Here is a 9,518-nt window from a genome sequence, read left to right as displayed (position 1 = left end):
TCTGTGTTCCCTCTACTTAAAGTAATATTTTTAATGACTTCAGTGTGAAAACCAAGAGCAAGTCATTTAAAACAGGGAATAAATAAGGTGACAAGGAAGATTGTTAAGACTTGTTGCCTATCAGGCCATGGCAAAAGTTTAGAGATAGGTGTTGACAGAATCTTTCTATTACCCTAGGAAATGGGATATAAATCAGATTTCTTGTGGTAGAATTCTACTTACCTACCTTAATATCTATTTTTTTTAAGTAGCAGATATTCACTTTATGTCGGCACATATTGCTATTTGGAAGAAAAGTCTATACTATATTCCCTAATCACTCTTACTGTTAGACTTGGCCCTGTCTTAAGCTCTGATCCGTGTGAGACACAGGCAATACTGTTTTTTTGTGGATCTTCTGTGAAATCTCCTTAGGAAGGAGGAGATGTGTCCTTTTTCACCTTTCCCTATTCTACTGTCTGGAATGTGGATGTGATAGCTGTAGCTTTATCAGCCATCTTGGGCCAGGAGGCTGAGGGTTATGCCCTAAGGATGTGACAGCAAAGAGCTAGAAGGAAGTTACATATTTCAGACCAGTTCAACACCATCTACTTACAAACTTCTATAAAACAAAGGAAGAAACTTCAGTCATGGGTAGGCCATTCTCATTGTTTGTTTTTAGCTTCTAGAGAAGTAAATTTAAACCTAAGTAATGTACCTACTCAATTGGTAAGGAAAGTGTATTGCCTGAGAAACTCTAAGCTTGACCTCCTCATAAAAGCAAAAAACAAAACCCAAACCATGTGATTTCTCTAACCCCTAGGGCAGTCCTCAAGCCAGTGAACTCATACATACAGGAAGGGAGTTGCTCAAATGGTGGAGTCCCCAGAAAGGAAAACTTCTGCAATGCCTCTTTTGGGAACAGCCAAGTAGAATAGCATCTAGGGCGACACTTTCAGACAGCAGAGTTATGGGGCTGACCAAGCCCTCACTTTATTGCCAGCTCTGAGAGCTTCTTGCTTGTCACATAGGTTACATAAATTACCATGCTATTCATTGGTAACCTTTGTATGTTGTGTCCACTTCTTCCTTTTCTAAACAGGGTATGATTAGATCTTTGACATGAGTCAGATGTGCCATTTGCCTATAGATAGATGTAAGGCCATGAGAAGCTACATAGGACCTGTCTGAGATGACTGTCAATCACTGAAACATCTTGCTCTTTAAGATAAATACACTTGGGGTACATGAATTTGGGTTGCTCATGTATACAATTACAGGTACATTTTCATCTGTATTGGATATAATTGTATCATATTAGCTGAAAACATTTTGTAAATGTTACTCTCAAGTAATGAAATATATTATTCATTGTTGTTTTGTCTACCTAATATACATTCCCAAAATTTCTAGGAACAACACTATAGATTTTGAGTGCTTTTTTTCCCTCCCTCTCTCTCATTCTCTCTCTCCTGCCTTCACTTTCCTGCTCCATTCTTGCTCCCTCTCCATCCAGGAAGTTTGAGAATGCTCTATTCCTGTTTCAAAGATTAGGCGCCCAATCCTGAAATGTGGTTCATCGCAATGTTCCATCCACTAGCTTCAGAAATGATCATGTAAAAAAAAAAACAGAGAGAAAATGAGAGAGGAGTGACACTGTTCAAATAGAAATGTACTTATTACCTGACTAATGTAATTGTAACCCTTCTGTAACTCACATATACAATAAAAAGAAAAGAAGTAGGCATGGGACCCAAGCTGATATGGGGTAAACTAGGCCAATAAATCAATCTTTAAGAATTACAAACTATTGAGGAAAGTGAACTATACAACTCGTGGGTGGAGATGGGAGGGAAGAGAATGAGAGAACAGATGACAGTGTGCTAAAGGAAATGTACTTATTACCTGACACATGTAATTGTAATCCCTCTGCATATCTCCTCTATAAGAACAATAAAGTAAATTTTAAAAAAGAATTCGAAACTGAAACTATTAGGACCAATGAAGTCTCTTCTTCTGGATTGTTTATATAGTTAGATACAAAGATAGGCCTCAACTACTTCCTCAGTAATAGAACTAACAGAAAAAAGGAGAGAGGTTTCTAACTTCAGTTTGAGCATACTGCCTGAAGTGAAGCCACCTGTGAAGGTTCAAACTTTTAAAATATAATCTGTGTCTTCCTTTCCCCTTTACCTTACCTTACCTTACCTTACCTTCTTTCCTTTTTTCAGTCCTGGGAATGAAACACAGAACATCATACATACTAGACATCCCCAGCCACATTCTCTTTCCTTAGTCCATTTATTGATTTTTTTTTTGGTTGCAAAGTTTTCAGTGTTGTTTCTTTTTAATAATATGCTTTTATGGAAGGACAAAGGGTGAACAAATGCAACAATGGTATTCATTGGACACTATGCTGAAAATGAATTATACAACTCGTGGGTGGGGATGGGTGAGAAAGACTGAGAGAGAGCAAGAGAAGAGGTGACATTGTCCAAAGGGAAATGTACTCATTACCTGACTTACGTAACTGTAACCCCTCTGTACATAGCCTTTATAATAACAATAACAATTTTAAAAAATAATTTTATTTGTAAGGGTTGGTAAAATAGACCCCTATGTGGTTCAGGCAGAAGAGAGTTTTGTAGGAGAGCCAAACCGCAGGCCTGCATGAGATGTAGGTATGCAAAGTGGGAAGTAATGGTGAGAGATTATATAGGGGAGGGCAAGAAGGAGGTGTAACGGGAGAGGATGAGGAAGTGACCTCACAGCCTGGGGAACCTCTCACTGTCCGAAGGAGGCGTGACCTAGGCTGATGAGGAAGTGATTTTAGAGAAGGGGGAAGTGACCTCAGAGCCTGAAAGGACCTTCCATTAGCACCCCCCCACCTCCTGGTGCATCGGTTACCTGGGTTATAGGTGCTGGGGGAGACTTCCAGGGAGGGCCTCAGAGACAAAACAAAGGGAAGGGGGCATTCTCCCCAGGCAGACCTAACATTATTATTAAGGTGTTGTACAGAGGGGTTAGCATTTTATGTCGTTAATGAATACATTTCACATTTCTTTTTTGGACAATGTCACTCCTTCCTCCACACCAACTTGATTTTAAATTCTGCAACTTAGAATGAGACAAGAAGAACTCTGAAAAATAATCCTCTTCCATATAGTTATAATGAACCATACCTTTGACCCTGCTTTGCATCCAATAAGAATCACTTATGGGAGCTTTCATTTTCCTCACTGCTGGGGATATTTTTTCCCTCTCACATTGTAAAGATAGCTTACACTTGGTTCTCCCTTGTCTTGAGCCAGACATGAGAAACCAAACTACCATCATGTTTGCTGCTATTTGTTTATTTGATTGGTTGGTTTTTTAAGCATTACCTTAAAAAGGGGAATTTATCTTAATAGTGTCAGTGGGAGAGGGAAGAGAAGTGAAGGCATGGAGATTAAAAAAGAAAAAGGCATAATGGGAGATGAGTTTGGAAAATGTCCCAATGGGCCTAGATAACCAAAGAGAAAAAAGTGAATCCAATTAGGAACCTAGTTCTACTATGCTATGTGTCATGCACCTTTCTTGGTCTCTGGAAGATGTAACAGAACCTCCAAAGAAAATGGCTCAGTAACACAAGTTACTCAGGCTGATTTTATGAACTGAGGCTCTTAAAGTCTTCAAGGTGGGATTCTTGTATTTAAGCTTAGCCTACAAATCGTGGTGCCACATGCTTTTGTTTTTGAATTATGTGAAGATATGCATAATACCTTAGTCATTTTAGGCATGCAGTACAATGGTAGTAGGCTGTGCAATAGTATTACATTATACAATCCTCTCCATCATCCACTTCCACAACTATTTTTGTCTTGCATCACAAACTCTGTCTCCATTAAGTACTGTACAACCCTCCCCCCATCTTCCCCTCTGTCAGTCCCTGGTGTCCACCATTTTCTTTTCTGTCTCTGTGAGTTTAACTACTCTGGGTGCCATAAGCATGTGGAACTGTACAGTGCTTGTCTTTCTATGAGTGTATTATTTCACTTAATGTCCTCAAATTCATACCGATTATCCAGTATGATAGGATTTTTTAAAGGATAAATATGCATGTACATACTGTTTACAAGTATCCCATTGTTTAGGATTATATGTATTCTATTGCTTGAAAGACAGTTTATCCATTCATCCATCATTGGACCCTTGGATAGATTTTATATTTAATCAACTGTGAATAATACAGCTGGAAGCATAGTGTATAAATGTCTATTTGAACCCTGCTTTCAAATCTTTTGAGTATATACCTTGGAATGGAATTATTGATTAATATGGTAATTCTGTTCAGGATTTTGAGGAAACAACAAACTACTTCCCACATTGAAATTACTATTTTAATCCTTACTAACAGCACAGGCTTAGGAGTTTTACAACCCCACCAGCACTATTATTTTTCTTTTAAAAAATTAAAACCATTTTAGTGGTGCCTAGGATTTGTGCTCATTGTGGTTCTAATTTCCCTAATGACCAGTGATGTCAAACAGCTCATGTATTTATTAACTATATCTTTTCTAGAGGAGATATGGTAATATCTTAGCATCTCTTTTGCCAGTTTTCCAAAAGGTTTATTTCTTGTTGTTTGGTTGCATTGTATTATACTGCTTTTTAAACACCATGCTAGAGGCTCAAAATATAGTAATAGATAAGATGCAGACCTTGTCTGCAAATACAAATGAAAAGCAGGAAGTGTAATTCTTCCTGTTGAAATAAGGGAAGAGATTTCTTTCCATACCCCCTTTCTTCCAACATTTCCTTGTCTATCCATTTCAAATATATGTACATCTTACAATGGCTGAATAAGGCTTTCTTCTAGTCTTTGAACTCTTGGGAGACATATTTTTGATATGGAAACATTGAAGGAGTCAGTTCCATTATTTACCAGTTCATCTAGGAAGGTAAGAAACTAACTCTTTGTGGGGGCGGGGAGAACTTGTTTCAATCCACAGAACTAGTTCCCATCATAAAGTTATGAGAACATTGTTTCCCCTCCAGGTAAAGCCAACACAGGTGACCTCTCCAATTAAGACTGAATTTTGTGCGACAGAAGGCACTCTCTTGTCCTCTTACTTGAGGACTAATGAATTGTGCATACTTGGCTGTATTGGGAGGTGAGTTTCCTTTGTTTTTGCAATCATCTCTTAGCAGAATGTCTCTGATGAAATCTCTCTGACAAAACTTTAGTGAGACTCTTCAGAGTCATCTTTCCAATAGGTTCCAACTTTCGTACTTCTACATCTCTTTTTGCATGGTTCAATTTTATTAAGAATCCCACTACTTAAGTACCCCTAATATCTTTTGGTTCTGATCATGGCAGCTGAATTTCCTCTCAAGTAAATTTCCCACACTACTTCTTAGCTGAGAGAAAGAAATAGATGTTGGTTTCCTTGCTGAAATAGGTCAGCATCTACTCGCAGCTTAACTCAGTCATGACAAGATGGGTCTCTGATTCTCTGAACCCCTTTCTAAAATTAAAACAGACCAAAGTTTTTAAGGGGAAAATGAGGCAGCATTGATAAGTGGAGCAGCAAGGAAATTAGAAATAATTCAAAATATTTAAAAGGCTAGATTTAGAAGTTAATTCAGAACCAAGAAACAATGGCTGAAAGAGCAAGCTTTCCTCCCATCATCCTACCTTCTTCTTTTAGACTTTAAGTAAACTTACAATTTCCCTGATTAGGGAAGCAAAATAAAGGGCAAGTCTATCTTCCTTTAGATATTAGAAATCTACAAACACTTTGATGAGTTAGAGAGATGGGAGATAAATGGGTATGTCTGACAAATGGAAACGTCCATACTTTTGGTAATAGACCCATGTAGAATCCATGATCTCAATATTTGGGGACTTAGCAGTATGATTAGGGTTCCCTGATGACATCATCCAATGTAGTTCCCATACTCAAAAAGTGTAATGACAGCAGATAAGCACCATCAGTTTGACTCTTCTTCACACCCATCTCCTGCATATAAAACATGAGATGCTTCTTCTTCTCTTATTACTGTTTTTTGTCTCTATTTACTAAAATAAATCCTTGCTGATTTTTTCCCTAAAGAACTCCACTAGTTGGTTCAGCCAAAATCCCCATTCCCAATATCTGATCAGGTTTCTCCCCATCTCCACTAAGTGATGTGTGTTCACCCTTTGCCTGTCTTTAGCAAGAATCCTACTGGGCCTGTTTAGTCAGGTGCTGACTCCTTATGCTTACTCTATTCAATCCACTGACACCATCCCCCTCCTGGACCATGGCTATAAATCTCCACTTTCCCTTATTGTGATTAGAATTTAACCCTGCTCAAGGGCTGGGATGTAGCTCAGTGGCAAAGCGCTTGCCTAGCAAGTGCAACGTCCTGGGTTCGATCCCCAGTACCAAAAAAAAAAATACAGTTAGAATTTAACCCTGCTCAATACTGATACCCGTTTTACTCTCCTGCAACTGTCCTGAATAAAACCTGTTTTTTAATGCTTTAACCGCTGAAAAGTTCTATTTTTCTTTAGTAAGTTACAGACAATGGAGAGGAAAGATTAATGTAGGGAGCAAGCCTAAGGCCACAGAATAGTGGGTGTGGCTGACCCTTGATGACCTTCTTGGACTACTTTTTCCTGAGTGTTTTTGATGTTCCTCTGTAGCCCTTCCGCCCCTAAATCTCATCCCAATGAGTTTCAAGATGCTAAGCATCCTTAAGTTCTAGAATATTCCTAGTGGCATTCATCAGAAGCCTCTTTTTGGTTTTGCAGTTTTAGTACTTCAGTCTTGCATATGCTGGATGAGTATGTTACTACTCAGCCTATAGTCCTAGCCAGTGGTCTCTAGCATTACCTGGTGCTCTGGTTGTGGTAAATACTTGCTTGATACTATCAGTAAGGTCTTGCAAAACTGGGGAATACCTGTAAGCACAAATATCTCATGTACTAGAAACCCTAATCTCAAATCCCAAATTATGATTGGTGATTGCCTGGACTTGTGTGGGTTCAGGTTTTCCTAGCATAGCCACCTATCAATGAATTTTGTTAATTTGGGATTTGATTAATAGAAACAAAGAAGGACCAAAACATTTTAACTGAATTACACACATTTATTACATTGTTAACAAAGGCACATCAATAATCACATACAATATCTTTATATAAGTAACACAGCCACGTCTTTTTTAACTGCCAACTCTTCAAGAACAAACATTCAGGTCTTCAGGTCATGAAAGCAAAAGGCAAAGTCTTGGTCCCAACCTTCTTCCTTACCCTCATCATGAGAGCTTCACTGATCCCTGATGGTTTGAGCATCTTCTGAAGCATGCCAGTTGTACACACTCCTCGCATTTCTTCTACATTCCCTCCAGTTCAGTTATTCACAAACACATCTCTGCTTTAGCAGGACCTATCACTCACCTACTCTATGAGTTTTTGCTGAACTCATTTTTGCAATTTGTACATGAATGTGGTATATTATGTGGTAAGATACTTCCCTTGCTCTAACCAGGAAAGTCTGCAATTTTTCTCCCTTTTTTGCACCCACCCCCACTCTTGTGCACCTGTGCTAGGGCTTGAACTCAGGGCCTGAGTGCTGTCCCTTAGCTTATTTTCCTCACAGCTGGTGCTCTACCACTTGAGCTATAGCTTCACTTCCAGCTACTTTTTCATGCTTAATTGGAACTGAGTCTTCATGGCCTTTCTTGCCCAAGCTGGCATTAAACTTCAATCCTCACATCTCTGCCTCCTGAGTAGCTAGATTACAAATATGAGTCAATGGTGCCTGGCAGAATGTATTTTCTGAACTAATCTGTGCACCTCTTATGCTTTTTGCTTTAGGCATCTGTTTACTTTGGTAAGAATCCACCTTTCAGTATCTCTTACAATCTTTGTCCTATGTCCTGTGGCTTCCCCTTCTATCTTAAAAACTCTACATGGAACTCTTTGCTTTTAACCCCCTTCTCCCCCCCCCCCCCGCCATCCCATATATCCACTGTCCTCCTACATATGGAAGAAGTGTAAGTTGGGCACTAAAAGGAAAATCTGGACTGTCTCAGTTTAATAGGGATTTCTAGTGCAGGAAAGAACTAAGTAAAAACAAATAGAGTATGTGTGTTCATCTTTTGGATATTACAAGTATTAAACACTAGATTACTCCAGAAATATAATTACCCTTCAAGGTTGTCAGTGTGCCAACATCTTTAGAGATGCTCACCAAGGATATGGGTGCTACTCCTTGGAATTGTATATTAGCATTATATATACTGGGTAGTATATTAGTTTCATCATTATGTCAGAGCTATCTTAACAAGTACAATAGTACATGAATTTTTGCATTTTGGTCTTGTTGAGGTGATAAATGACTACAACACTCTTCTGTAGGACTTTGATTGTTGCTCCTAAATGCTGAGATCCAATGTCTGAAGTTTGTTTTAGTAAAACGTATCTCCTTTGTCTATGAATGTGGCTCTCTGATCCTGGGCCAATGCACAGTTAAGTCTTTTTACTACACTTGATCTTAGCCAAAAGGCCAAGAAGTGATAGTCAAGTCTTTTTGAATACAAACATTTCCAGGAAAAATAGAGTATATTCAGCACTACCATGCTTCAACATTAGCATGTAACTTTTCTTTTAGATCTCAGCTATGATACAAGTATCTATATGTGGAGATGTCCAACAGGGAAGTTCAGAAGGGGAAAATTCCAGATCTGTGTGAGGATGCAAGTCTGATAACTTGTTGCCATGGGGCTCTAAGAAGCCTGGAAATCACCATGAAGAACATATAGAAGGCCTTAGAAAGGGTCTGACAAAATAAACTGAAAAGTACCTAAGGAAAACTTGATAGACATCTAGTTTTGTCAGCGGGTCAACTTCCTCCTGACTGATGGAAACATCAACTCTTCATTTTGATTAGAGTTGGGGATACGCACCCTGAATTATTACCTAGCACGCAGCAGCTTCAAAGAGAAAGAATAAACTGGATTCTGACCTCTGGTCGATATACTGAATTGGTTTTAGTGTTGGGATTATGACACCCACAGGAACACATATAACACATCAAAGGCTTGTTAAAGTTGGCTTATCAAGAAAAGCCAAAGTGGGAATCGCCTTAGAAATATTAAGATAGGGCACAAAGAGCAAGGGAGATTTCCATGGTACAGATGATACCAGAAAGGACTAGCCTTCTTCCTGGCTCTTGCCCCCATTATAGTCACATGAATAATACTTTACTTTGTCATAACTTCTGAGACAAACTTGGTTCATCTCAATTTTCTATCAGCTCAACTATGGAAGGGTGATCAAAGTCAACAAGTTCCAGGTTGTTGTTTTTGTGGTGTTCAGATATCTGGCAGAATAAAGTTTTGTTATGTTACATTTGTTTTCTTAGTGAACAAAAAGGATTCCCAGGGGCTAGGAATGTGGCTTAGTAATAGAGTGCTTGCCTAGCATGCATGAATTCCTGGGTTTGATTCCTCAGTACCACATAAGAAGAAAAAGCCAGAAGTGGCGCTGTGGCTCAAGTGGTAGAGTG

This window comes from Dipodomys merriami, unplaced genomic scaffold (genome assembly GCF_024711535.1).
Source record: "Dipodomys merriami isolate MVZ:Mamm:240054 unplaced genomic scaffold, mDipMer1.0.p SCAF_3, whole genome shotgun sequence".
Taxonomy (NCBI): domain Eukaryota; kingdom Metazoa; phylum Chordata; class Mammalia; order Rodentia; family Heteromyidae; genus Dipodomys; species Dipodomys merriami.
This window is presented reverse-complemented; position numbering follows the sequence as displayed.